A 27,453-nucleotide genomic window follows, 5' to 3' on the forward strand; every position below is an offset into this window, starting at 1 on the left:
TGTTGAAATCAACAGAACCGCAGGGTCAGAACTATGAGGCTTTATAAACTGCAGGGAGCATGGGAGGAAGAACGAGTGTGAAGGCAGGGAACCAAAGAGATGCCGATAGCTTCTGTGAGAGGCATTCCAGTAATGCAAATGGCGGCGTAAGACACTCGAACGTACTAGCCTATAGTCAGGTTTCAGAGTAACAGCCATGTTAGTTGTAGCTCACGAAAGCTTATGCTCAAATAAATTGGTTAGTCTCCAAGGTGCCACAAGTCCTCCTTTTCTTCTAGCCTATAGTCATCACATCTCCACCCACAGGGTGTCAAGAGGAGAATGTACCCTTATTCACGGAATTAGCAAAAAGTATAGATGAAGCTGTAAAGATTTTTTCCCCAGAACAAATATGTGCTCAGCAGAAATCTCTGCCTGGAATAGGGGTATTGATGTAGCTTCCAGAGGGGAAAGGGGAGGGTGGGGGAAACAAGGCATCTCTCCCTTCCAACCTGACAGGGAGGGGCGGGGGTATGCAGATTCATTCATGTTTTGTAAAGTGTTTGGGATCTCTGGATGGAATGTGTTAGGGAAGCATAAAATATTGGTAATTATTATCACTCAATGTAGCTTAATTGTGCTCAATTTCTACTGTGAAGTAGCCAAGCTGTAAAGCACTATGGAAATCCAGCCTACTAATTCAGATATTAGGAGTCTGGCTATTGGAGGAATATCTGTGGTTCCAGACAGGAGCATGTTGGAGGTATATAAAATTATGAATAATACTGAGGCCACTTGTACTGAGCACAGCTCATGAGATCAGTCAAGCACGTCCATTAATAACCCTTTTCCATATGATACAAGTGGAAAGGGAGGCATAAAAGAACATGCTATTTTTAAAAAGTAGCATATGATTAAGCTGTGGAACGTGCTGCTGTAGGATGTTGCGTTGAATGGGTTAGTAAGATTGAAAAATGGATTAGACATTTAAATGACTAAGAATAGTACCGGCCAGTTAGAATAAAAACTACAAGGCCCATCAGTCCTCATGCATCAGGGCACAAACTGATCAGTAGCAGGCTACTAGGAAGAAATTCCTCCCCATCAGATAACACTGCAGAAAGCACCTTGTCGGTCAAAACATGTTGCCATTTGGTAATACTGCTGTGAAACAACCTAAGAAGTCAAGACTGAACCTGTTCCTGTGACCTACTGTATCCAAGCCAGCCAACTCTTCAGCTCAGAGCTAGTCTTACTTCATGCTGCAGATAAGCCTAATGCTGGAGTCTGGCAGTACTAAAGACCGAATACTTCCTCTCATAGGCATCTTCTATTGCACTAAAGCACTTTATCCAGGCAGAGAACCAGTGGCAGGATCTTTGCCCTCTTGTTTGTCTTTGGAAAATTAATTTAAAAGGTACTGATGCTTTTATACTGAGCGTTTGTGAGAGCAGGCTCAGAATTATTAATTCCCCCTCCCACCCACTGGCTGCTCAGCAATCTCCTAAAGGACGTAGCAGAAGCCCCATTGCTTGGGACATGAGGCTGGACACAATGTCTAGGAGGGAACCATCCCACAGAGGGGAGAGGGGATGGGCTGGATGGTCTAGTTTTCCTTCTGTAGATTCAATAGCCAGAAAAGTTAGAATCGGTGACAATATGATCAGTTTTCTATAGCTTTGTTGGTGTGTGTGGAGCTGTTGCTCTGTGGGTGAAGTGATACTGAATCAGTCATGCTCTTACTGAGCTAACAGACAAGGAAAAGGGTGATTTCCATACCAGGGAATGACAAAGAATTGTACCCTGCATTCTTTAAAGTTTTCATTTATAAAGTTAATCCATCCATAACATTCTTTCATTCATTCATGCACACACACCAAAGTGGGGCCTGAGCGAAAGCCCAATTGGAAAGACTCCCATTGTCTTCAGTGGGCTTTGGATCAGGCCTTTGGTCTGAACACGCTGTGGCTAGCAGATGTTAGTCGCAGGGAATGTGTCCAACTGATTTCAGCAAATAGCCACAACATTGTCCCATAGTGCCCCCCACTGGCAACAGTTAAAACATTGGCAGTTTTGCTCTCTGAATCTCTCTTCCAATGCTAAGTATAAAGTTATGACTAGCCTGTCTGTAAGCAAGGAAGAATCTGATTCATAAAACAGAAAATGTTGTTTTAAAAGATGTATGTATACAAAATAATAAGAATATTTAACATGTCTAGAGTATCTTAAAGCAGTTCACAAACATTATTGAAATCACACTCCTTTGCAAGAATGGGCGGATAAGAAGAAAATTTTATTTCTGTCTTTAGTGAGATTTCAGTGAGGGTTTTTATTGGCCATAGATTCCTCTAGTTTATTTGATGCTTGCAGAAAAGCAAGTGTATTCTCTTGTTAATTCACTAAATTGTTCAATTGGTCATAATTGGCCAAATTATAAGATGGAGTAAATCTATAGATTCAGAAATGCAATTTAGAGGTAGAGCAATGTTGGGAAAAGCTTTCCTTGCCGTTCTCCTTCCAGTATAACCCAGTTTGAATCTCAGTCTTCCTACCCCTTCTTGTCCTGCACGGGTGACTGCAAGAATACTCTGTTTACCTTTTTGTGTGTTTTCAAAAAGATCAAGGCACCGCCCCTAATTCAGATGTCTTTGAGAACACCTTCCAGTCAAGTTCCAAAGTTAGTGATCTCTTTTGTTCTTGCTTTAAATTAGATGAGATAGAAATACCGAATGGGGGAAATAATGGTGCAGTGCCGGAGGGAATTCTGAGCCTGGGTCAAAGAAATTCTCCTGGGAATTATTGCACAAAGCTCATAGCAATTTATTTTTTAAAGATAGCAAACAAAAAACCCCCCATTTTGTTCAACTGAGGATCAGGCACCTGCAAAATATTTGTCTAGAATGAGCAGTCATGTAAATGATACCTGTCTAATAAATATCAATAGAAATAACAGGGAGGGTAGAAATCAATAAACATATTACTAAGAAGATGATGTGGTTTTTCCACAGGGTTAGTAGATTTCAATACACTGAGCAATTCCATCTTCAGTTACATTTGGTCTTTCATGTAATTAGGTCCAAGAAAGATTTTCTAGGCAGCTGGATTGTGAAGGCAAAACTTTTTTTTTCTGAACCACTCACCCAAACTAGCATCTTAAGCAGGGTCTGATCTTTTAGTCCCTTTCAGCCAGAGAAACTCCTTAAAGGGAATGTATTTATTGTAACCCTTTAAATGGGGGGGGGGAAATCTCAGTAAAACCAAAAGCCTCTCCCATTGTCTTTATACTAAAAGGATGTCCTGATCTGAAGAAGCACCTGCATGCAGAGAGAGAGAGAGAGAGCAAGCCCTTGTGGTCCTCTGTTCCCCAACGACACAAAGAGAGCAGTGCTGGTATTATCAAGCAATTACCTACCTGAGGGTGTGTTGTCAGTAGCAAGGCTTCCTCTGATATGTGACTCTTCCACAGTGTCTCTGTCACAGTGGTGTGTGTGTATATATATATATACAGTGTATACACACACACACACACACACATACATCCACGTACCTCCCTCCCCAGCCTACCACCACGTGCATCGATGAGCCCACCCCCAGGATGCTGGCTGGCTGACACGCTAACTAACAGCCGGGGAGCAGCACTGTGCCCTTAGCATCTCCCCCCCTCCCCACTTCCCCCAAAACCCTTCCAGAAACAGTGTCACTTCGCGATCTCTTTACCGGAACCCTTTAACGTACACGCCGTGACACCGGCCTGCTGCGGACAAGCAGTACCTCACAGCATTACTCATTCTTAGGAGGTGCAGCAGTAACTGACGCTCAGACCTCCCGGTGCCAGCTAACTGCAGCACAGAACCCCAAAGCAGCTCAGTCAGAGCCACGGCATCCCAGAAACGAGCCAAGAGAATCCCAGGTTTCCAGTCAGGAAGGGACTGAGCTTCCCAATCCCCTGGCCTGCACCTCACTCACAAAGCACTTCAGCTGAATCCAGAAGGATGAGGTGTGAACATGTAGCACCTCTTGTTCTCTTCCCAGGGCTTGTATCATTGCATATGAAAAAACACTGACAGGGAGACTGTGTGGTGATGTGCAGAGAGCCCTGGACTGGGAGACGGGTTCTGTTCCAGTCACTTTATTGCTTTGTGACTCAGTTTCCCTTTCTGTAAAAGTGTCTTGAGATCTAAGGATGAATAGTGCTAGATAAACGCTTTGTGATTTTTTTTGTACGCTCTGGAGAGTTTGAGAGTATTATTAATAATTCTTTGCCTTTATATAAAGTTACTGGCAGCTTTCATCCAACAAGCTCAATGTATTAAGCTTCACAAGACCCCTGTGAAGTAGGAAAAAGATTGAGAGGGATCACTCCACCCACCACTGAAACACAGGCAGTGCTGGAATGGAATTCAGCAGCTGTTTAGAAGCACATCTGAACCTACCCAACAGTATAAGCCAGAGTGCTAAGGAGAATTCTGGCTCCCACTGAAACTGCAAAGGGGAATTTTAGGAAGACGCTAGCTAGAATTTTGCCAGAACATCGGGATTAAGTGGCATTTTTATATGAAAAGTACCAGGAGATCCAAGATACCAAATGAATAGGCCCTGGGTTTTCCACCTTTCCTGAAAGATGGTGCCTCCCACAGCACAGCACCCTCCCCCGCCTGCACCTTGCTGGGGTGTTGGCTCAGTACTAACTCAGGAAGGAGTGCGAGCTATGGAATTGCCAGCACTACTTCCTGCATCGCCTAGATGCTCTCTGGAGATCTCCCATTCCAGGCCATTCTAAAATCTAAGCACCACCCCCTTAGCCCACTCTCCAACCCTGCTACACCAGCATGTAATATCTATAACAGGCCATTCGTGAAGCTTTTTCACAATATAGAGCTGTGACAGCAGCAGAAACACTACGCTGGAGGGCAGGAGGGAGAATGTGGGTGGGGATGTCAGGAAAAGAGGTGGTAACGGAGAAGCATTGGGGGTCAGGGCTGTGTCATACAAGGGTTGGGAGTCAGGTTCCCAATTTCATCCTGCTGCAATAGCAGCGGGCAAAGAAATAGCCTCTGCTAGCGGGGAGGAGGAGGGAGTAGGGCTGCATAGGAGGGGCCATAGCCATGTGTAGAGATGCAGTGGGAATCCAGAGTGCCTGGGAGGCGGTGGAGATCTCTGAGGTTTGATGTGGTTGTGTCCATGTGGATAGGTGACGGTGCAGACCTCCTGGGAGAGCAAATGAATGGGTCCTGCTAGCCAGACGTAGGTGAGTGCTCAGAACAAAGTGATCTTGCATCTGCAGAGCACCAATTGAGTGTGAAGCCCCACCTCCAATTTGCTCTATAGGGAAATGTGGCCATCACTTGCCTCTCCCATGGTCTTGCCCCTCATCTGAGATCTACTGGGTGGCAAGCTGCTAAACAAGAAGTCTCTGAGCAGTTACCTGTTTGTCTTATTTTTCTGGCTGACCTTGACTAGAGGCTGCAGTATCCAGCAGAAAATCCCTGCGCTGGATTATTTAATCAAGCAGTGATCACCATGGATTGTGAAGAGACAGCCACTAATTTCTGTGCAAAAGCAGTGAATGGATCTGATCCCCAAAATTTAGACCCCAAAGAGCAGCACAAGGTAACTAAAATCCTTTTCTCCCCTAAGAAGCTGCAAAGGCAGCTGACCACTGATATGAGAGACACCAGCGAACAGCCTCTCCAGACAGGACCTTTAGAAAGTATGTCACCCTGCTCTGTGAATCGGTGTATGCTAAACAACAACTGAAAGTCAGAGAGCAAAGGGATCAGCGTGAGTCACTGGCCACTCAAGCTGAAACACTCAGAGTGATGGTGCTGGAAACAAAACCCATAGAGCAGTAAGAGCTAGACAAGGAATGTCAGTCTGGTGTGTCAGATGAAACAAGAACCTAACCACTCCTGATCAGCAAAGGTCCTGTAGAAGTGATCCCCAGAGCAGGCGAATTAGACCCATTTCCCTGCTGAATTCCAACTCCAGCAGTTACATTCTGCTTTCTCCGATCCCCCACTCTGCAGTCTTAGTTGGAAATAAGATTTTTCTCTGGTTCCTGTATTAACTGGTGTTACTGTTTGTTGTGAAACAGCTGCCACATACCACCACACTAGAGGTGGCTGCATCAGAGGCTGATGAAGTGATCTAGGAACTGTATTTGTGGGAAGTTGGGAAAGCACTTTGAGCTCCTTTAGGATGAAAGATACTATAAATATGAGCTATTATGCTTTAAATAGGTCATATTTACTGAATCTCAAACTAGAGGGGGATCACACATTATCTGGTAGAGAGTCACTATCAAATATCTTCATCCCAAACTTTGACCTTCTTAAAATAGTTCATAATCCTATGAGGAAGATTATCTGGATTCTCAGTCCATTTATTTCAGATCCATTCCAGAGGCATTTGCTGTAGCTCCTTACACACAAAGAACGCAACATCCTTTATTCTTAGGTACTTATCTGGCCTCCATTCCTGTAGTATCTGAGCTTCTCTCATTCTTTAATATATGTATTCTAACTGCACTCTGGTGAGGAAGGGCAGTACTATTATTCCCATGCTACATCTGGGGAACTGATGCAGAGAGAGACTAAATGACTTGCCCAAGGTCACATAGGGAGTTTGTGGCAAAGCACTGAACTGGACCTAGTTCTTCTGAGTCCTAGGCAAGTTCCTAACCCCTGTGCCATCCTTATTCGCTATGAACACATTAAATCTCACAGTACCCTGTGATGCTCCCTGGGCAGTGAGCAGTGTGAGCAGCGTTCCCTCTATTTTTTCCCCGCACAATGCCCGAAATAGGAGGATCCTCTTTTTGATTATGGTGGAAGGGTTAATGGCACCAAGGGAGGGAGGTGGCTGCCGAGGCACATCGCAAACAAAGGGCAGAGAAACTCTAGGCGCTCTGGCGGGGCTGTGTGTCTGCAGGAGCTGTGCAGCCTTCTGTGCAGATGGTCAGGCTGGGGTTTCTATAAGAATAGCTCAGATGCAGGGGCGCAGGTTGGGCCAGAGTAACAGGCTGAAACTGAGAAGAGGGAATGTAGAGTGAATCTCACCACTAAGCCAAATACTGCATATCTCCATCGCCAGATGCCTGTAGTCTTGGTCAGACTGGTACAGGGTGTCCCCCTTAAAGTCAAGCACTGGATCTAGCCTTTGTGAACATAAGTATTGTGGCCCCTGACTTAGTGCAATAGCATTTGTATAATAATATTTCTTAGCTAACCCACACAACACTCCTGTGAGATAGGGAAGTATTAATCCCATTCTGCATGTAGCCCATAGAGCCTGATCTTGGGACAAGTACCTGTCAAACCTCAAAGTGATAACTGAAATTCTTAAGCAATCAATATAATTAATACACAATCCATAGATCAGGCAACTGGCAGGGAAACTGAGGCACAACGATCAAGTGCCTTGAACTAGTCATACAGCTAAACCAGTGGCAGAGTCAAGAATAAAATATAGGAATGTGCACCTGCTCTAACCACCAGAATGCATTCCCTCCCACAGCCAGGAAAACAACTCAGGAGTACTGATGCTCAACCCCTGTGCTAGCCACCAGACCACTCTCTCCATGTTAGTTCGGGGTGGGGGCGGGTCCTTCTGAATTAATCTTTTTGAGCAACCCAACACTGACAAAGGATGCTCCTGAAGACTAAACAAACTGGTCTGGAAGGCTCAAACTTTTGTTTCTACTGAAATCAATGACAAAATTGCAGGTAACTCAAGTTCGACCATGATCTGGCCCAAGTTGAGTGTCAGAGAGATGAGAAAAGACTTCCTCGGCTCAGTGTTTTAAACTAGACAACAAAAGGCTCAGTGGTGGTGAGATTTTATCTGTGTAATTTCTTGTAACAACACCCTAGAAAGGTCTGAACATCAGTCAGACCGAGAAGGATTTGTATTTGTGTGTTAAACCTTTTTGTTTCCACATTGCTTTTGGTGTTACTTGACTGGATTTTATGTCTTACATCTCACAAATAAATCTTTTTTTAAAGATGTAACTAGTAGACCTGCAGCACAAGTGCATTTGCAGAGAGGTGGGGATGGGATGCCCAGGGCTGGAATAGCAGGGGGACTGTGGGTTAGGATTGAGGTTCACTGGCAGAGATGGGGCGCAGGACTGGAATAGCAGTGGGGCTGCGAGTTAGGATTGAGGTGCACTGGCAGAATGGGAGAAAGGGTCAGGACCGGAATAGCGGGGGTGGGGGACTGTGAGTTAAGATTGAGGTGCATTGGCAGAACTGGGGAGGGGGCCAGGACTGGAATAGCAGGGGGGTGTTAGGACTGAGGTACATTGACATTGCTGTGTGTAGGAATCTTGTACAGACCTCACCTGCAGTTTGCCTGGCTCTAGCCAGTCCTCTCACCACCTCCCTTTTCCCGGAGGTTTGCTGCTACCTCAAGTCTTTCGTTGAGTCTGGTAGATCTTAGCTTCCTCCTCCCACTCTCCTTAAAAGGTCCCATGCTGTGACTTTCCTTCCAGGAAAGAGGAGCCAAAACGTCTGAGTCACTTATTGCTGCTTCATGCATCCACTGGACGGGGATCAATGTGAGGTCCTCCTTCTTCCCTTCCTCTGCTTAAGCATGCTGCCTTTGCACCATTCTTGATCCTTGAACTCAGATCCTTTTATATGGTGGTCATTCATATTCATAGATTCCAAGGCCAGAAGGGACCATTGTGATCATCTAGTCCAGGGGTGGTGAACCTATGGCCCGCTTCATTTAATCCGGCACCGTGGGCCGGAAGCCCCAAGCCTGTCTCTGCAACCCCTAGGTGCAGGGGCGATCAGGGAAGCTCCGCACACCTCCCCCACTCCCAGCGCCGGCTCTGCAGCTCCCATTGACCAGGAATGGCCGGGGGCGGAGCCTGCAGGTACAGGCATCACGCAGAGCCACCTGGCCCCTCCCCTGCCTTAGCCCTGCTGCACTGTCAACCGGGAGCCACCTGAGGTACGTGCCGCCCGGCCAGAGCCCACATCCCAAACCCCCTGTCCCAGGTCGGAACCCCCTCCCGCACCCCCTGCCCCAGGTTGGAACTCCCTCCCAGACTCCCACCCACACCCCAGCCCCCTGCCCCAGCTCTGAGCCCCCTCCCGCACTCAGACTCCCTCCTGGAGTCCACACCCGAGCCTCCTCCGCACCCCTGCCCCAGTCTTGAGCTCGCTTCCACACTCCAAACTGCTTGGCCCCAGTCCAGAACGCCCTCATACACCCCAAATGGCTCATCCCCAGCCCCACCCAGAGCCCACACCCCCTCCCATACCCCAACCCCCTGCCCCTGCCCAGAGCCCCCTCCAGCTTCCTGAACCCCTCCTTTCTGGCCCCACCCAGGAGCCCAGGGGAAGCCCCAAGCCTTTGGGGGCCACCGTGGGGCTGTGTGTGGCCCATGACTGATTTTTTTCTGTGAGTCAATGGTCCCTGATAGAGAAAAGGTTCCCCGCCCCTGATCTAGTCTGACCCCCTGTAGAGCTCAGGCCAGAGAACTTCCCCACAATAATGCCCAGAGCAGATCTTTTACCAAAACACCCAATCTTGATTTTAAAATAGTCAGTGATGGAGAATCCACCATGACCCTTGGTAAATTGTTCCAATGGCTAATTACTCTCACCGTTAAAAATTTACACCTTATTTTCAGACTGAATTTGTCTAGCTTCAACTTCCAGCCATTGGATCATGTGATCCCTTTCTCTGCTAGGTTGAAGAGCCCATGATTAAATATGTGTTCTCCATGGAGGTACTTACAGACTGTGATCAGGTCACCCCTTAACCTTCTCTTTGTTAAACTAAATAGATTGAGCTCTTTGGTAAGAGATATTTTCTAAGCCTTCAGTCATCTCGTGGCTCTTCTCTGAACCCTCTCCAATTTATCCGCATCTGTGCTGACTAGATCCCAGAACGTAGGCCGGATTTTCAGAAGCACTGAGCACCCACAACTCTACCTAAACTCCTTGAAGAAGCTCTTGCTCAGTGCTGCTGAAACTCAGGCTCCCTATGACTGTGCTGCTTTGGGACAGGACTGCAATATGGGGCTTTCCACTGCTAAATGGCAAGCTCCAATCCAGCCCAGGGCTGTAGTGACTGAAAGCTCTTATTCCCAGATGGCTGTGAAATTATTTTAAAGGAATAAGTGTAGTCTGGTCTGTGCCTTGGCTACAGAAGCCACCATCTCAGGGTGGCACTAATTGTCACCCTCAAAGAGAGAGGCTAAGGAATGAATGAGCCACGGAGACTGAGCTGTGGCTGAAGGTAGTCAGTCCAGCTCAGGTTGTGTCATCAGGGAGCATGAGGGAAACTTTTGTTGCTGGTGCTTACCCATTGCATGTGTAATGCCATGCTTTTGGGTGGGTCATCGTTATTGGGGATGGGACCTCCATATCTGAATGGATGAGTCTCTAGTGCTTGAAATTAGCTTATTGCAGGCTCATCAACCACCACCTGACAGGGACAGAGCACCACACCAAGTGAGCATGGGTTACACATGTATGAGCAGAGGGTGGGAATCTTAAATTCTGACACTCCTGTCATCACTGTGGAATTCTGAAGGAAATAAATATGCAGATGTGGGGCAAATAGTCACTTTCCAGACCCTGAGGTAGAACTTTAAAAAAAAACAAAACACTTTTTGTTTGTAATTCTAAAAATGGTTTCTTTGGTGAATTTTGTGGTGAATATAAATTGGCATTATTAATGTATTATGGTAGCCCCTAGCGACTTCAGCACAGAGTGGGGCCCCATTGTGCTATGCGCTGTACATACTCTTAATGAGAAACAGTCCCTGCCTCCAAGAGCTGACTGTCGAAATAGACAAGCTGACAAAGGTGGTCTCATCATTTTTTGAGCCTTCAGTTGAATTCTAATTGAAGAACACTGGGTGTGCTTGCTTAGCTGAGCCACTTACCATGAAAGCCAGCTTGTTAGTATAGCTGTGAGCCTTTCCTCTCAAACATTTATTTCCTGGGTTTCTTTGGGTTCTCATTAGGGTCAGACTCTGCCACCCTTAGGCTATGTCTACACTAGAAATGCTACAGAAGCACAGCTGCACCACTGTAGCACTTCAGTGTGGACACTTTCTGCAGCAACAAGAGGGGTTCTTCCTTTACTGTAGCAAATCCACCTTCCTGAGAGGAGGTAGCTAGGTCAACAGAAGAAATCTTCTGAAGACCTAGCATTGTCTATGCTAGGGCATAGGCTGGTTTAACTACCTCTCTCCCGGGTAGCTGGGTTGCCCCACCTTTCTAGTGTAGACCAGCCCTTATCATGCTGAGTAGCACATTACCCCATGAATGGGCCCACTAAATAATTGGGTGAGATTCCGTGCTATGACTCCAAGAGGTGCAGCCCAGAACTTGAAGCCCAAGGTGAAGGGGGGGGGGCTGAGATAGTTTTAAGCCACCTTTGCCCCCTCCTGATCCTGGGTTGCTCCATGGCCCCCAGCACACTTCAGAAAGTCCTGTGGACCTAAGTTATAGAAGCCTTCGCAACTGCCTAAGGGCTGCAGCACTTGGCCTCATCAACAACACCCTTCCTAAGTCCCACCCATATACCTTATACCAGGACTTGTGAGGAGGTCCTTGGAAGGCAGCCTGTGGCTGTCTTCCTCAGTCTCTGAAAGCTAGGATTTGCTCTAGCTGTGAAAAGAGTAATTGCTTTTCAATGCTTTTTTGAAGCATGACAAGGGTAACCTTTCACTGCTAATCTATTAAAGCAAGACTATATGAGAGGGATGTTTTTAAAGACTATGATTATCATGACAATTCAAATGCTCAGCACACTAACAACATCTTATTAAGACTAGCTGGCAGGAACCTCCAAGATTGTACTGTAACTGTGTAACTATGATAGGTCTGGAAGCTTTGCTCTAATGTGCACCAGTCAACACAAGAAGGTGACTGTGGGGTACAAACTGGTCGTTCAAGTTGTTGAGTGCCAAGTTATTTTATCCCAAAAATTACTCAAATGTATAGTCTGAAGAAACAAGAAATGGGAGGCCAAATCTCAATAATCGTCTTTCAAGGCCAGTTCAGGGATGTGACTCCTGCTATTTTGGCCACATGGAATTCTTTGCCAGGCCCAAGAACAAGCAAAGACAAGCAAAATAGTCACAATTATTAACTATGACAAAAAGAGAGAAAGAAAGAACACAAACAATGGCTATTTCAATTGTAATCTCTTCTTTGTGGAGAACTTGCAACAGATTGCCCCTTAAGAGAGAGTCTATCCTGGTGAGGGTTCTCTTCTCTAAACAACTTTGGACCAAAATTACAAGTGAATTCTGTCTCAGTGTATCATAGATACCTGAAACAAGGCAAGGGAATTTCATTTCCAGGCAGGTGAGAGTCCTATTTGGTTTTTCATGGATAACCTGAACAGTTTATAAAGGGGCAAAGGTGAGCGGACTTAATTTGTCCTATGAAACTGAAAAAAGGATTTAAATTCAGTTACTTAAAAGAAGCCATTCCAGGAGTGGTCTTGAGACAAACAATGAATATTAAGACTCTTAAACTCAAATTAAATCTGCTATTTTTCTCTTTTTAGCTCTCCAGAAATACATAGTCTATCAATCTGATGTGTCCCAGAAGAAGCTGTTAGTATCTTAAATTACAAAAGCATTTTGATATCCCATTAAAATCATTACAAGAAAATTTTAAATCTAATCTCTTGGCAGCACTTTTGCAAACTCCATCTCTCTTTTGCATGTTGAAGTCTTGGTGATGTCATCATATTGCAGAAACAGTACTGAACTAGAAAGTTGATGAGTCTTTGTTCTTGCTGCCTTTTTACTGCTGTTGCCGCTTGTTAGCTTGAGATGAGATAAGCTTGTTACAGCGAAGAGAGGAGCAGATTGCATTGGCTGTTTGGTTTGCTGAATTCAGAGATTTGATATGCTTCTCCTTCCACAGTTTTACTGGAGGAGGCAAGCACACTTCCTTCAGGTGTTGGCTGGATTTGGAGATCAGCTGCTTTCATCCTTTCATTGGCTCAGCACCTTCCTGAGCTGATTTTGGAAGCATCTTCACTTCATGCATATGCAATCTGTTAATGCATATGCAACAGAGTTCTGATTGCCTTTACTTTTGTGGTGGGAACTCTTAGAACACCTTTACAGTTGAGAGTTTACATTCTTTCTTTTATTCAGTCTGTTTCTGAGGTTTCCCTTTAGTTCCATCATGGTTTAATAGGAGATGAAATTCTGCTTCAAACAAGTCCAGACACTCTTAAGTCCCATTAAAGGTCTTTCAGCTCTCAAAATAATTTTAAAAAAAAAACTTAAATACTTCTTAAAGAGAGTCTTTGATGTAAAAAGTCATCAAAGAAGTTATTGTCCCTCCTTCTTAACAACCTTTAAAGAGATGATTCTTGTCTTGGGCAAGGAGTTGTTTAACCATTGCCAGGTAACTAACTAATTCCCCAGTATAAATAGGTTTCAGAGTAGCAGCCGTGTTAGTCTGTATTCACAAAAAGAAAAGGAGGACTTGTGGCACCTTAGAGACTAACCAATTTATTTGAGCATAAGCTTTCGTGAACAGTTCACTTCATCGGATGCATCCGATGGAGTGAGCTGTAGCTCACGAAAGCTCATGCTCAAATAAGTTGTTTAGTCTCTAAGGTGCCACAAGTCCTCCTTTTCTTTTTAAGGTGCCACAAATACTCCTTTTCTTTTTCCAGTATAAATAGTCCATACTCAAGTGGCTTCTTATTTAGCAACTAGTTCTGGTATCAGATAACCTTCCTCTAATGATACCTAAAATATTTTGTTTTTTATAAACCAGTGGTATCAAAAAAGTATTATAAGGTTTGCATTTAGATACAAAATGTCTGCAATATACATCTCAAAAGCAGCTCATACTATCTCAAGCCTTAAAGGCGCAAACTTTGGTTGTTCCTTAAAGTGGAATGATGGGTTGGATGTAAAAAAAAAAAAAAAAAATCTTTTGTAAAACTTTTTTCCAGTCATCAGTGTTCTCTGAAAAGTTTAAAGAATGGAGACTATACAGTGCTTATAAGAGAAATCACTTTTAATAAGGAAATCTCCAGCACCTTTTGCAAGGGAAAGTAGGGATGGGGTGTAAAGAAAAACCCACTTTTATGACATAGTTTGTGGCTCTTGATAACATATCACGAAACATTATTTCTATTTGATTCTGAACAAGGCTTCCTTACATTCTTTTTAAGTTAGGACCCTTTCTAAAACATAAATATCTTATAAAGTTTGTTCTCTTCAAATAAATTCATATCTATACCAGCTGATATCTTATGCCACAGGGGTGTGCTCTGGTCATCCATAACACCAGTCTTGATGAATTGTTTGCTCTAGATCAAATGATTTGTAGATTTACAATCTGCTATGTGTGGTACATTTACAATTTGCAACTAAAGACGACATCTAGCAAATATTCTCAACAAAGCACAAATCCCAATAACCAACGTGCATGTACATTTTTCAAAGAATATTACAAACTATCAGAAAGTTAAAACAAAATGGAAGTTATAAAAGCTGCATTTCAGAGTCTTTGTGAACACACTAAGGGTACTAAACATAGTGTCCATGAGCCTGTCCCGGGTGACAGAAAGCAGAGACCTCCTAGGAATTAGGAAGTACCTAGCTTACATCTTTCATATAATTAATTAAGCAATTAGAACACAAGCATGTAAGTTGTTATGTTCTCCAAGCATCATGCCTATGAATGTAACTAAGTATTTCTTAAAAGTTTCAGAAAAGGCAAAGATAAGTTTATAATAACGTAGAAGAATAAAATGATAATAATTTTATTAATAACCATTTTGCATCAGTATTTCAGTCTTTACCAACTCACTCGGGATTCTCCCAGAGACTTAACCTTTGGTGGTGGCATGGGCTGAATATACAGAGTCTAGGCCTTCTTTCATGTCTTTATTTAACAGCAAAGGGCAATCATACAGTCATTTTCCTGACTCTAAGCTAGCTAACGGTAACAATCAACGCAAGTCTTACCCTACAATGTCTGGGGAGCTCAGTGAGCTGAAAGGGATCCACCATCCAGATCTTCCTTCCTCAGGCTGATCTTTCTTCCTTCTGTCACTCAGCTCCCCCTTAACTATTTATAACTTTCCTATGATCCTTGCACTGAGAGAGCCAAGCTTTAATGATACATTCAAGTTAACAACAATCAACTAGAGCAACTACTGGAAATTTGTTAACCCTTACCTAACCACTTGAGAGAGAGAGAGAACAAATGGAAGGAAAACCTAACTGAGGGCATGGCTACACTTGCAGATGTAGAGCGCTTTGAGTTAAACCAGCCTTCGGAGAGCGCAGTAGGGAAAGCGCTGCAGTCTGTCCACACTGACAGCTGCAGGCACACTGGCATGGCCACATTAGCAGCTCTTGCAACGGCCACAGAGAGCAGTGCATTGTGGTAGCTCTCCCAGCATGCAGGTGGCTGCAGCGTGCTTTTCAAATGTGGGGCGTGGGGTGGAGTGTGACAGGGAGTGTGTTGTGTGTATGTGGGGGGGAGAGAGAGTGGGTTTTGTGGGGGGCTGAGAGCATGTCAGCATGCTGTCTTGTAAGTTCAGACAGCAGCAGACCCCCCTCCGCCCCCCGTCTCTCTCACACACAGCATTCCACAGTAATGGTTGCTTTGTTTTGCAGCAGATAAGCAGCCAGCTGTCAGAAATGGAGCTTTGAAAGGGCATATCCGCATTCCTGCAGCGAGTTCAAAGCAATGAGAAGAGTGTTCACTTAACTTAAGGGGATTATGGGATGTTTCTGGAGGCTGATCAGAGCGCAGTAATGCAACACCTCGTTCACAATGACGCCCGGGCGTTTCAGCCAAGGCGCAACGAGTATTAATCTTCTCGCTGAGGTGGAGTCAGAGCGCTCTACGTGCCTTGCCAGTGTGGACGGGTAGTGAGCTAGGGTGCCTGGGGCTCCTGTAATGTTCTCTAACTCGCAAGTATACTCAAGCCCTAAGAACATTCAGTTCTACAATTAATGTGGTAGCATAGGTTAAAACACTGCGGCCTGGTCTACTCTAGTATTTTATATTGGTATAGCTATGAGGTGTGAAAAATCCACCCCGAAAGACTAAGCTGTATTGTCCTAACCCCTAGTGTAGACAACACTAGGTCGATGGAAGAATCCTTCTGTCAACGTAGCTACCGCCTCTTGGGGAGGTAGATTACCTATGCCAATGGGAGAATCCCACTTGTCAGCATAGATAGTATCTACACTGAAACACTACAGTTGCACCACTGTAACATTTTCAGTGTAGACAAGCCCTCAGCTAATCCCTCAGTGAATTTGGCAGAACAATTAAAACACTCAGCACTCAGTTCAACAGTTTGTGGCAGAGCAAGTCACATGCACTCAAAGAGTTAACCCTGAGCTCTGCAAGCAGCAAGATCAGCTACATTAAAGCTGTTCCAGAGGAGGAGGCATAAGAGAATTCTCTCTGTGCCTGCTACAGAGTCCATCCCCTACATAACACTGCAGAATAATTTGAGTGAAAAATAGTCATTAGTGAAAAAAATGGAGTCTGGAACAATGGTTTAAGGCTGTTATATGAGTGATCTGACATCATTTTTATAAGGTTGTTTTCATTGTTTATCTTATTCTGCTGACACGTTTGTGTAATGTAGAGAGCCCTTTCTGTGCCGTTCAGTGGTGAAAGAAACTCAGCATGAACTGAGAGAGGACATGAAAGAAGGCTGTCAGCAGCCAATTAAAACCACAAGCTGCACTTCCAAGAGCTGGAAGATTTGAGAGACAGAAAATTCTTGAGACTGGAGATGCCTGAAGCTGGAACAACCTAGGGCTGTGCTATGTCCTAAGTTGTCTTAAGAGTATCAAAAAATTAATTATCTGAAAAAGGGGGTGAACAGCAAGGTGGCAAAGTTTGCAGCTGAACAAAATTACTCAAGACAGTTAAGTTCCAAGCAGACTGCGAAGTATGAAAGGGATCTCACTAAACTGAGTGACTGGGCAAGAGAATGGCAGATGAAATTCAATGTTGATAAGTGCAAAGTAATGGAAAACATAATTTCAACTATGCATATAAAATTATGGGGTTTAAATTAGCTGTTACCACTCAAGAAAGAGATCATGGAATCATTGTGGATAGGTCTCTGAAAACATCTGCTCAATATGCAGCAGCAAACCAAAAAGCTATCAGAATGTTAGGAAAGAGATAGATAAGAAGACAAAAAAATCATAAGGTCACTATATAAATCCATTGTACACCCACACCTTGAATACTGCATGCAGTTCTGGTCACCCCATCTCAAAAAAGATATATGAGAATTGGAAAAAGTACAGAAAACAGCAACAAAAATTACTAGGGTATGGAACAGCTTCAATTCAAGGAGAGATTAAAAAGCCTGCACTGTTCAGCTTAGAAAAGAAACAACTAAGCGAGGATATGATAGAGTCTAAAAAATCATGACTGGTGTGGAGAAAGTGAACAGGGAAGCATTATTTACCCCCTTCATGTAACACAAAAACTAGGGGTCAGCTGATGAAACTGATAGGGGGCAGGTTTAAAAAAACATACACATAACGCACAATCTGTGGAATTCATTGCCATGAGAAGTTGTGAAGGCCAAAAGTATAGCTGTGTTAAAAAAATAATTTAGATAAATCCACAGAGGATAGGTCCTTGAATAGCTTATTAGCCAAGATGGTCAGGGACACAACCCCATGCTCCGGATACCCCTAAATGTACAACTGTCAGAAGCTTGGACTGGATTACAGGGGATGGATCACTAGAAATTACCTTGTTCCGTTCATTCCCTCTGAAGTACCTGATACTGGCCACTGCCAGAAGGCAGGATACTAGGCTAAATGTACCATTGGTCTGACCCGGCACCATCAGCGTATCTCATCTGACTTCCTGTATATCACAGTCCACATAGAACCGACAAACAAACCCATCAATTCGAATTAGACCAAAGTACTACAGCCCTGGGGTGGCTCAGCTAGTATGCGCTACAGGCAGAGAATAGGTGGGACTAAGGTGCACCAATGCCTTGGGCCACTGCAATGGCAGGGAGTTGATTAAGTGAGGCATAAGAAGTTGTTCCTTTCTTAAGGCTCTAGCTGGGACTGTTGGTCTTATAGATGTGTCAACCAGAGGAATTTAAAATATGCACAAAACCAGGTGCCTTCCAAGAAAAAATATCTTGAGCTGGAACATTAGTTGATTTTATTAACTCCGTCCCTCCGGGGCATCTGGCGTTGGCCACTGTTGGAAGACAGGATTCTCGTCTAGATGGACCTTTGGTCTGACCCAGTATGGCCGTTCTTATGTCCTTATGTCCGCCACGTATTGAAATTCAGGTTTATAGGGCAGCATTCCTTGGAGCATTTGCTCCTCTCTGTTCCATCCAGAATTATTTTCCCCAATGAATGTTGGCTGTATAAATCCTGCTCCTAGACTCTTCATGTGGTCAGAATAACCTCTTAAAATACAAAAAGAAAAGGAGTACTTGTGGCACCTTAGAGATTAACAACTTTATTTGAGCATAAGCATCCGATGAAGTGAGCTGTAGCTCACGAAAGCTTATGCTCAAATAAATTTGTTGGTCTCTAAGATGCCACAAGTACTCCTTTTCTTTTTGGGAATACAGACTAACACAGCTGCTACTCTGAAACCTATTAAAATACAGCAGTTCCTCTTAGAGATGGTGAGTTTTACATTAACCTTTCAGTGAAATGATTAGATGGGGGCCAAATTCTACTTATGATGAAACTGGTGTAATTTCACTAATGTTAATGGTTCTGTGTGTCAGGGTAAGCTGGCCCTTTAAGAGATTTGTGCTCTGCCGCACCTGTACCTTGTTATCCAAACCCAGCTGATGGGTTTGGGCTGGTGGTTTGGATCAGATGACCAGGCATCACATGGAGGTGGCCTATAAGAGGGAGCCTGCTCCGTCAAAGAAAGAGAGAGAGGGTCTCAGAAAGATCATGGAGAGATTGCTCTAGAGAAGCCCAGAATGTGGGTGAGCCCAGCAGAGCACCCTTGCTCGGAAGCATTTAGGGAGTGAAGAGAATGCTGGGCCCTGAAGCCGTGATACAAGGATAAATGAGGAGAGAGACATGCGATGACCCAGGGTCAGTCAAAGAGGAGTGGGGAATGCACTCCTTATAGCAGCCACATGAAGAGGCTGGAGTTACCTGCAGTGAGGGGCAGGAGCCATTAAAGGAGGCTGGAGGAAGCACTAGGCAGTAGAACCTGGGTTTTGGAAAAGAACTGTTGAGCCAGCCAGGGGCTGAGGAAAATGTGGAGTGGAGGAAAGGCTTGTTCTGATTTCAGCTGACTTTTGACCTATGATGTTGCTTTAATAAATGAGATTTCTCCCAAGAAGGGGCAGCGTTTGACTCAAGAGAGTCTGGGTGCAATTTTTGAGATGCCCCAACATGGGAAATTGAGGCAGCAGCAAGGTCCAGCACTGAACTGGGTTAGATCCTGTGACAGGCTGCAGTGGTGTTGCTGAGCGGGGAATTTGGTCCACTGGATGCCACTTGCAGTGTCCGCAATAGCCTGTTGACAGCTGTATAACACAAAGCAGCAAGCAGCACTGGGAGGTGAAGACACACACCACGCATTCAATGGCAAAGGGTCTGATGGAGCATTTCCCAGCAGTCACAGTTGGTGATGACTTCGAGAGACTCAGGTTCTACCACTGTGATGGAAAAAAGTTCATTCCCCCTTTCAAATCTGCGCTAGCCAAGCAAGGTGAGAGAAGGCCATTGGAGCCCTGCAGTACCCTGGAGAGCAGCACCCATAACACTGCCGACCCTGAAGCTTCAGGCTGGGAATAAGTGAGACAGTGTGGGGTTTGTGGCTGCTGTCTTATCAGTTTCCCTTCCTTTTCCTTAGCTGGTATTGTTTGTCATGCAGTTTCTACCAGCAATGATCCAGCCCATTTTATTATCTCCAACCCTGAAGGGAGCCCCTCATTGCATAGACCTTCCAACATTAAATACGAGGCTTGAGCTTTCCAGTGATGAAATTGTATTTTTTAACTCATGCAGGAGGATGAAGCTGCCAACCTGTCTTATGGGGAAGGAAACTGCTCCCACTTAACTTACCATATACTATAGGGGTCACTTCTGAGAGGTGGCCTTGTAAGATTCCTTATGGTCAGTGCTGGGAAATGACCTTGGTTTTGTCTTTGGGCCGTGGTGGCTCTCCGTGATTCTCCCATCATCCCATGGAGGAAGCTGTCTCATGTGCTTTATGTATGTTTCTCAAGTAAGTGCAGTGGGTCTCTAGATAGGGGTGGACATGATCAGCTGCAGTAAGGACTGACCTAAATGCCACCTCTCTCTTTTTGAGGCTCAAAATGTTCAATGAACTCTCTCTCAAAAAAAGGCAAACTGCTTTACTTCCTTGTATCTTTGCATCACATAAGAACATAAGAACAGCCATACTGGGTCAGAACAAAGGTCCATCTAGCCCAGTATCCTGTCTTCCAACAGTGGCCAATGCCAGGTGCCCCAGAGGGAATGAACAGAACAGGTAATCATCAAGTGATCCACCCCCTGTCTCCCATTCCCAGCTTCTGGCAAACAGAGGCTAGGGACACCATCCTTGCCCATCCTGGTTAACAGCCATTGATGGACCTATCCTCCATGAATTTATCTAGTTCTTTTTTGAACCCTGTTATAGTGTTGGCCCTCACAACATCCTCTGGCAAGGTGTTCATTGCTCTGTAATCAGAAAGCAGACAAAAGGGTTGCACAAGTCCTTTGCATTGGTTAGTGACACATTCTCGGGGCTCTGCACATGTGGCCCAACTCAGAAGGTAGAAACGGACTTCTTCAATCCAATGTTGCTGGGGAAGAAACTGAAACTCTTGAGTTATTTTGAGTAGCAATATATAGGAGCCAGATTATTATTGTGAAACACTGGCCAGACCTTCTGAGGGATGTTCATTGTTTTCGTGAACATACAGGGCTTTTACAATGCAGTCTGGAACTGCTTCATGTTACCACTTGACCAGGGGAATCCAAGTTTGAGTCCCTAGCCCTAAGTGGCTCATTCCTAGGACTTAGAAACACCACAGAAGTGATACAGTGATTTGGCTGAGGGATATGCCTTTGCCAGGGCACCCCATTGATCAGGGAAAGGGGAAGATGCTTTGGAGTGATAGAAATGGAACCTACAAAACCTTTTTTTAAAACCTCCTTTCACTGCATCCCAGTTAGTCACAGAGTCAATGTCCTGGTAAGTATGTTGTCCTTGCAGTATCTCACTAGCATATGTGCCTCTGGCATGTCGCTTGGAAGGCAACAGTTGGCTTTGATTTTCTCTCACTCTCTCTGGTTCTGTGCCACTGAAGCCAATGGGAGTTTTGCCATTTGCTGCAGAGGCACGGTATGGGAATGGAATGGAGTGCAGAGACCTAGCGAGCAGTGTACGATAGCTAAATCACATAGCGTGTGCCTCATTTGCATGCTGGGGATCAGACGTACACCCACATATCCTCACCACTGCCCAGCCCCTTTTTGTACTAGTCTCTAGTGGGTAAGTATGTGGACAAGCGAGGCTTGTGACTGTGCTGTCAGCTGCATCCAGTATGTAGCACGACTGTTGCACCCACAGGGTAGCCTCCACTCACTCTTTTGCTGGAGCTCCACAGTTTTACACACCCTGCTGAGCAACCTGCAAGGACTTGCAGGAGCAGAGCTTTAGCAGATTGTTTTTTGTGTGTTACCTCCCCTGCTCCTGATATTGATGAGTCTTAACTAAGATGTCTAACTCAAGTCCATGCAAAAGGAACTGGGGCTGGGAGGCCACTCTGTTTGCCCTAGGAGATTAGCTGGACTTATTCAAAACAAATGACTGAAGTCATGCTGAGGATGCTTTGGGTTGCCTGGAAACCGACCTGCTTTGGAGGAGAGAGAAGCAGATGCTCTGAGAGGTGGTGGTGAAAGGCAATTAAAACACAAACGCTCCGAGTCAGATTACTATGGATTCCTGAAAAAAAAAGAGCAAGAGACAGACTGATTCTTAGCAAAACATAAGCTCAGTGATGATCACAACCTGGAAATAGAAGGCAGACGGTGGAAGGCACACAGGAGAGCCATGAAGGCCTGGCTGTGTCATTAACCAGGCAGAGGAAAAATTGAAATGGAGAGACATCCCCTTCTCCGTGGAACAACATGCAGAGAGCAAAGTGAACGCTGAGACCCAGAGCTCTGCACTGTGGGAGAGAGCTGTAATGAAAGGGCCACGCAGCATGTAGCAGCCTGATACACAGGATTGGAAATGGGCAGTGATGCAGAAAGGGACACACGGGGCCAGTTTCAACCCCATAAGCCAGCAGCAGGGCCCTGGTGCTAGGACATTAGCTGGGATGGGAGCCTGCAGTGATGCAAAACAGTCCCAGTCTCCAGGCCATCAGGAGGTCTGCGGGGGAGAAGGGGGGAAGTGCAGCCCAGAAAGCGGGAGTGCTGGCTGGGAGGGGGCATGGCAGGTGCAGCCAGAGGAGAAACTCTGATTCAGCATCCATCACCAAAGCTCCTGTGGACCCAGTAGTGTAAATAGCTCAAAACAGAAGCGGGACTTGCCAGTTCTGTGGGTTGTCGTGACGGGTCTAGAGGTCCTGGGAGGCTGCAGCGTTGGGTGGACTTTCGGTGATGGGATACACCATGTGGAAGAGAATGAGGACAAGATATAAAATTGTGTTTGAAAAGTCTTATGCCTAAGGCAGTCCGTAGCCGGCTAAGTGAAAATGTGTATGTAGCAGAGCCTGCACAAGGGAAGGTATGTCTCTGGGGGTCTTCCTCCTTTTTCCTATAAAACCCACCATTTAGACTTAAGCAGGATGAAGAATCTCTGTATTGATTTTAAAGCAACAAATGAAATGGAGAGGCCAGCGCTCCTTCTCCTGGATAATGCGGAATGCCCCCAAACCCATTCTCCTGCATTCTAGAAAATAGTTCAGTGCGGGGGTTTCCTTCACAAAGTCCTTATGTTCTACTGAAATGATCAACAGCCATGTATCAGCTCCCCCAGGTGCCACCACATGTACCCAGAGCGTGTTATCCCTTCTACCTGGGCTCTTCTGTGCAGCTCCCACCTGGGTCCAAGTCTCTCAACCCCCTTTCTCCCACCCCTAGGCTGTAACATCTCTGGAACAGGGGCTGTCTTTGTTACTTGCTTCTACAGGGTCTAGCACAGAGGTGGGCAAACTACGGCCTGCGGGCCATATCCGGCCCACCAGCTGATTTTATCCGGCCCTCAAGTTCCCGCTGGGGAGTGGGGTCTGGGGCTTGCCCTGCTCCTGCACTCCTGTCGGGCTCAGGGGCAGTTCCGCACGCGCATGCTGCTGCTCTGCACGGCTCCTGGAAGCAGCAGCATGTCCTCCCTCCGGCTCCTATGCTTAGGGGCAGCCAGGGGGCTCCACATGCTGCCCCTGCCCCAAGAGCCACCCCCACAGTTCCCATTGGCCAGGAACTGCAGCCAGTGGGAGTTGCAGGGGCGGAGCCTGTGGATGGGGCAGCGCGCAATGCGCAGAGCCACCTGGCTGCGCCTCCACATAGGAACCAGAGGTGGGACATGCTGCTGCTTCCAGGTGCTGCTTGAGGTAAGCGCTGCCCGGAGCCTCTACCCCTGAGCCCCTCCCACATCCCAACCCCCTACCCCAGCCCTGATCCCCCTCCCATGCTCCGAACCCCTCGGTCCCAGCCTGGAGCACCCTCCTTCACCCCAAACCTCTCATCCCCCCAGCCCCACCCCAGAGCCTGCACCTCTAGCCAGAGCCCTCATCCCCCACCCACCCACATGCCCCAGCCTGGAGCCCCCTCCTGCATCCTGAACTCCTCATTTCTGGTCCCACCCCAGAGCCCACACCCCCAGCCAGAGCCCTCACCGCCTCCTGCACCCCAACCCCAATTTCATCAGCATTCATGGCCTGCCCTACAATTTCCATACCCAGATGTGGCCCTCGGGCCAAAAGGTTTGCACACTCCTGGTCTAGCAGAATAGGTCACCGATCCTTGACTAGGTTTCCCAGGGGCTACCATGGCATAAATAATAATAATGTGGCCCTTTTGGCCCAAGAGGATAGCAAAATTTCGGACCTTACAGGGCTGTTTCCATTTGATTGTGAAATCAGTGACATGAGTCAGGTGTATTCCTGGTGCAATCATGTATATTTATAAGAAATGAACACCAAGTTCTGTTTCCCTGAAAACGGTAGAAACAAACAGCAGGCAGCTTCCTTGCTCAGGAACCCCCAAATCTGCCACACCAGTGAACTCTGTGCCCAAGAAGCTGTCTCTCTGCTTGCTCTCAAAGTCGTGCTCACAACTCCTCCTGCTGGCTTTCCTGCCTCCTACAGACACAGCCTGCAACCAACCTCTTAGCTCCTGTGTTTGTAACAAGGGAAATCCCTGTTAGGCTACCTGGTTAAGCTCTGCCTATTGCCTGCATCGTCATCACTATTGTCTGCAGTCGTCTTTACTACATAAAAGGGCTTGATTACATCTTCTGTTGAACCAGAGCATGCTTGGCACCTCCATTGGCTTTAACATGATCTGTGATTTTCTTTGGATCCAAGGGCTCATCTGCTGGTAGTCTTCAGCATAACAGTGATACATGGTCATATCCCCTGACATCTATACCAGACATGGAAGGGCACTTGATTGCAATGTGAGTGCTTAATATGTTCCAGAGGAACTAAAATCAATGTGAGGTAACAACACCAACACCATGAGAATACAGTAGAGTAGATGGGTTGTTTGCAGCAACGCCTTGTAAGAGCACTTACACTTGTAAGACACTTTGAACTGTCGATGCTCCCCGTGACAGCAGTTGCTTTGGTGCAACATAGCAAAGGGGCACCGATATGCTGCTACTAATGAGCGTCTACTCTACTGCTGTCCATCGGGAGTTAGAGCTCTTGGCAGAAGTTTGTGGTGGGCACGTTCTGAGGCCTTGAAGATTTTGTCTCGTTACAAATTACAGTTTTATTGAAAGAACAATTTCACTCATTTAGCTGTCACTCAGCTGGTGCCGCAGCCACTTACTAGCATTGAAACAGTGCTACAAGAAGGAGCAATCTTCGATATTTCTGGAGATCATGGGTCCTTTCACAAATGACCTCTTACTGGTAAATTAAGCTTGTCAATACGAAGCTCGCCTGGCTGTGCTTTAAGGGTATAAATGTCTGAATTTAAGAAAGAAATGAAGAAGATACAGCACAGACCAAATGCAAATTTCACATATGATACACTGTATCATGTAGCAACCACTAGAGTTAGGGCTGCAGAACACTTTCCATTCTAACCCCCTTTGTTTTCATGTGCTTGTAACTTTGAGTCATTCCCTGTTGGAATGAAGGGCTGAAATTTCTCATGGTCTCCATTGTGGAAACGTGAAATGGTGAAAAAGAAGCTGGCATCTGAAACCTAACTTGGCCAGGATGCAGTGCTCCATTGCCTTGCTTAGCATGAAAATAGATTAACTTTGATTTAAACGAAGGCACCAATGTTTGAAAGTTGCAGTGGAAGTAGAAAACATCCTTGCCTGCAGGTATGCACTTTCACATATATAATTCTGTATATCTGTGAGAAATAAATTTAATTGTGCACTGGTTGGTTCAAATAACTTCTTACAAGCTCCCCTGGTGGCAAGGTGCAGAGCAAAGAATTTACAAGCTGTACTGTTAAAGATCCTACTCTTACCATAATATCTGCACAGGCAGATCCTTGTGCGAAGCCCACGGGGTCTCTGTGTAGCAGCAAGGATTCACCTATGCAGATCTGATGACTAGATGGGAGCCTAAGCCAATAAAGTTTGTAAGCTTCACAAGCAGACTAGCTGCAAACATTTATACTTATATTTTTAAACCTGCAGTGTTTCCCATCTCATTTTCCTTGTTGTACTATGTGACACTCATTGAACTTCTCAGTCAAGACCTCGGCCGACAATTTCAGAATGCAGTACAGCTGTGAAACGAGAAAATTGCAGCAGCATTTAAAAGTGGTGCAGTACAAAGAGGCTGGGTGCCACGGTTGGGTTGGTTTCAAAGGTGGGTAGAAAATAATAAATGAAATGAGTTTGCTGGTCCTCCTTCTAGCCCCCTTTGGTGTTACCAAACCTCTCTACGATTGGCTGTAATTTGCCAGGAATGGCACTCCCCACTAGAGGCGGCGAGGAACAGAATAGCAGGGCTTGGTGCAAATCAGGATTGAGATGTATTGGCGGGGCTGTGCAGGTACGTCTTCACACCCGGTGGCAGCAAGCCTCCCAGCGTGGGTTAACCGACCCAGGCTTGTGGGACTCCCACAGTAAAAACAGCCATGTAGACATTGCAGCTTGGGCTGGAGCTCAAGCTCTGATGCCAGGGAGGGGCTTCGGAGCCTGAACGGCAACTTCAAAGCACAGTCTATGCAGCTATTTGTAGAGTGCTCATGTTAGTCCTGCAAGCCCAAGTCTGTCAGTCTGCACTGGGAGGCTCGATTCCATGGGCTGTGTAGACATACCCTATGAGGAACAATAAGGGTTGCTGCAGGTCTGGATTGTGATGCACTGTCTGTTGTGGTCCCAGCAAGGGAGAGCTGCAGTTCAGGATGGAGGTGCATTTGCAGAGCTGTGTGGGAGCCCACTACTAGATTAGCTCAAGGGGCTGCAGGTAATATCTGACGTACAGGGGTAAGACGGTGAGTTAAGAAACTTGCACAGCGTCTGTTGTTATTTGTTTGCACTGCAGTAGCACCTTGGAGCCCCAGTTATGGGCCAGGACCCTATTGTGCTGGGTGCTGTACAAACACAGAGCAAAAAGATGCTATGCCTGGCTTTAATCACACAGTGGTCCCTCAGTTTAACAAACAGTAACATAAAAGTGGACTAACTGGAGCTATTGGAGATTGCGGAGCTGCTTTGTACTTACTCTGGGCAACTGAGCAAAACAAAGAAACAACAGTACCAAATACCGTTTTCAGCATTAATAATACAAAATCTGTTGGATTTAACTTATTTCATCCTCTGTTGCAGGATTTCTCAAACTGGGGTCTGCAAACCCCTGGGGGTCCGTGAGGGTACTCCAGGGGGTCGGCGAGTCATGTCTGGGCTGCCGGCCACACTGATCAACTCCTTGCCCTCCCTCCCAGTGCCTCTTGCACGCCACGGAACAGCTGTTCAGTGGCGTGCAGGAGGTGCTGGGAGGAGCGGGGACGGGGTGCGCTCAGGGGAGGGGGCAGAAAGAGGAGAGACAGGAATGGAGCAGGGGTCGGAAGAGATGGGGTAGGGGTGGGGCCTTGGGGGAAGGGGTGGAGTGGGGGGCAGGGCCTGGGTTTGAGCTGGGAGCTTGAGGATCTGTGAAAAATTTTAAATCAAAATGGGGATCCTCGGGTTGCCAAAATTTGAGCACCACTTCTCTATTGCAGAGATGTTGCTTTGTGCTGGTTGCAAGGTCTGGGATCAGATGGTGGCTCTGATCTGATAAAGGTCTCTTCTATTAAGATATGGGAAGGCT

General features: G+C 45.9%; 1 protein-coding gene across 1 annotated transcript in view; it reads right to left on the minus strand.

Annotated features, from left to right (window-relative positions):
* PNOC (prepronociceptin) overlaps positions 1–3,433 on the minus strand; it is a 42,734-nt gene extending 39,301 nt beyond the window's left edge. The window contains exon 1 of the mRNA XM_073335074.1: positions 3,392–3,433. The gene's annotated coding sequence lies outside the window, so the exon portion shown is untranslated. The remainder of the gene's footprint in view (positions 1–3,391) is intronic.
* Between the last annotated feature and the right edge of the window lie 24,020 nt (positions 3,434–27,453).

This window comes from Lepidochelys kempii, chromosome 3, assembly GCF_965140265.1.
Source record: "Lepidochelys kempii isolate rLepKem1 chromosome 3, rLepKem1.hap2, whole genome shotgun sequence".
NCBI classification, from domain to species: domain Eukaryota; kingdom Metazoa; phylum Chordata; order Testudines; family Cheloniidae; genus Lepidochelys; species Lepidochelys kempii.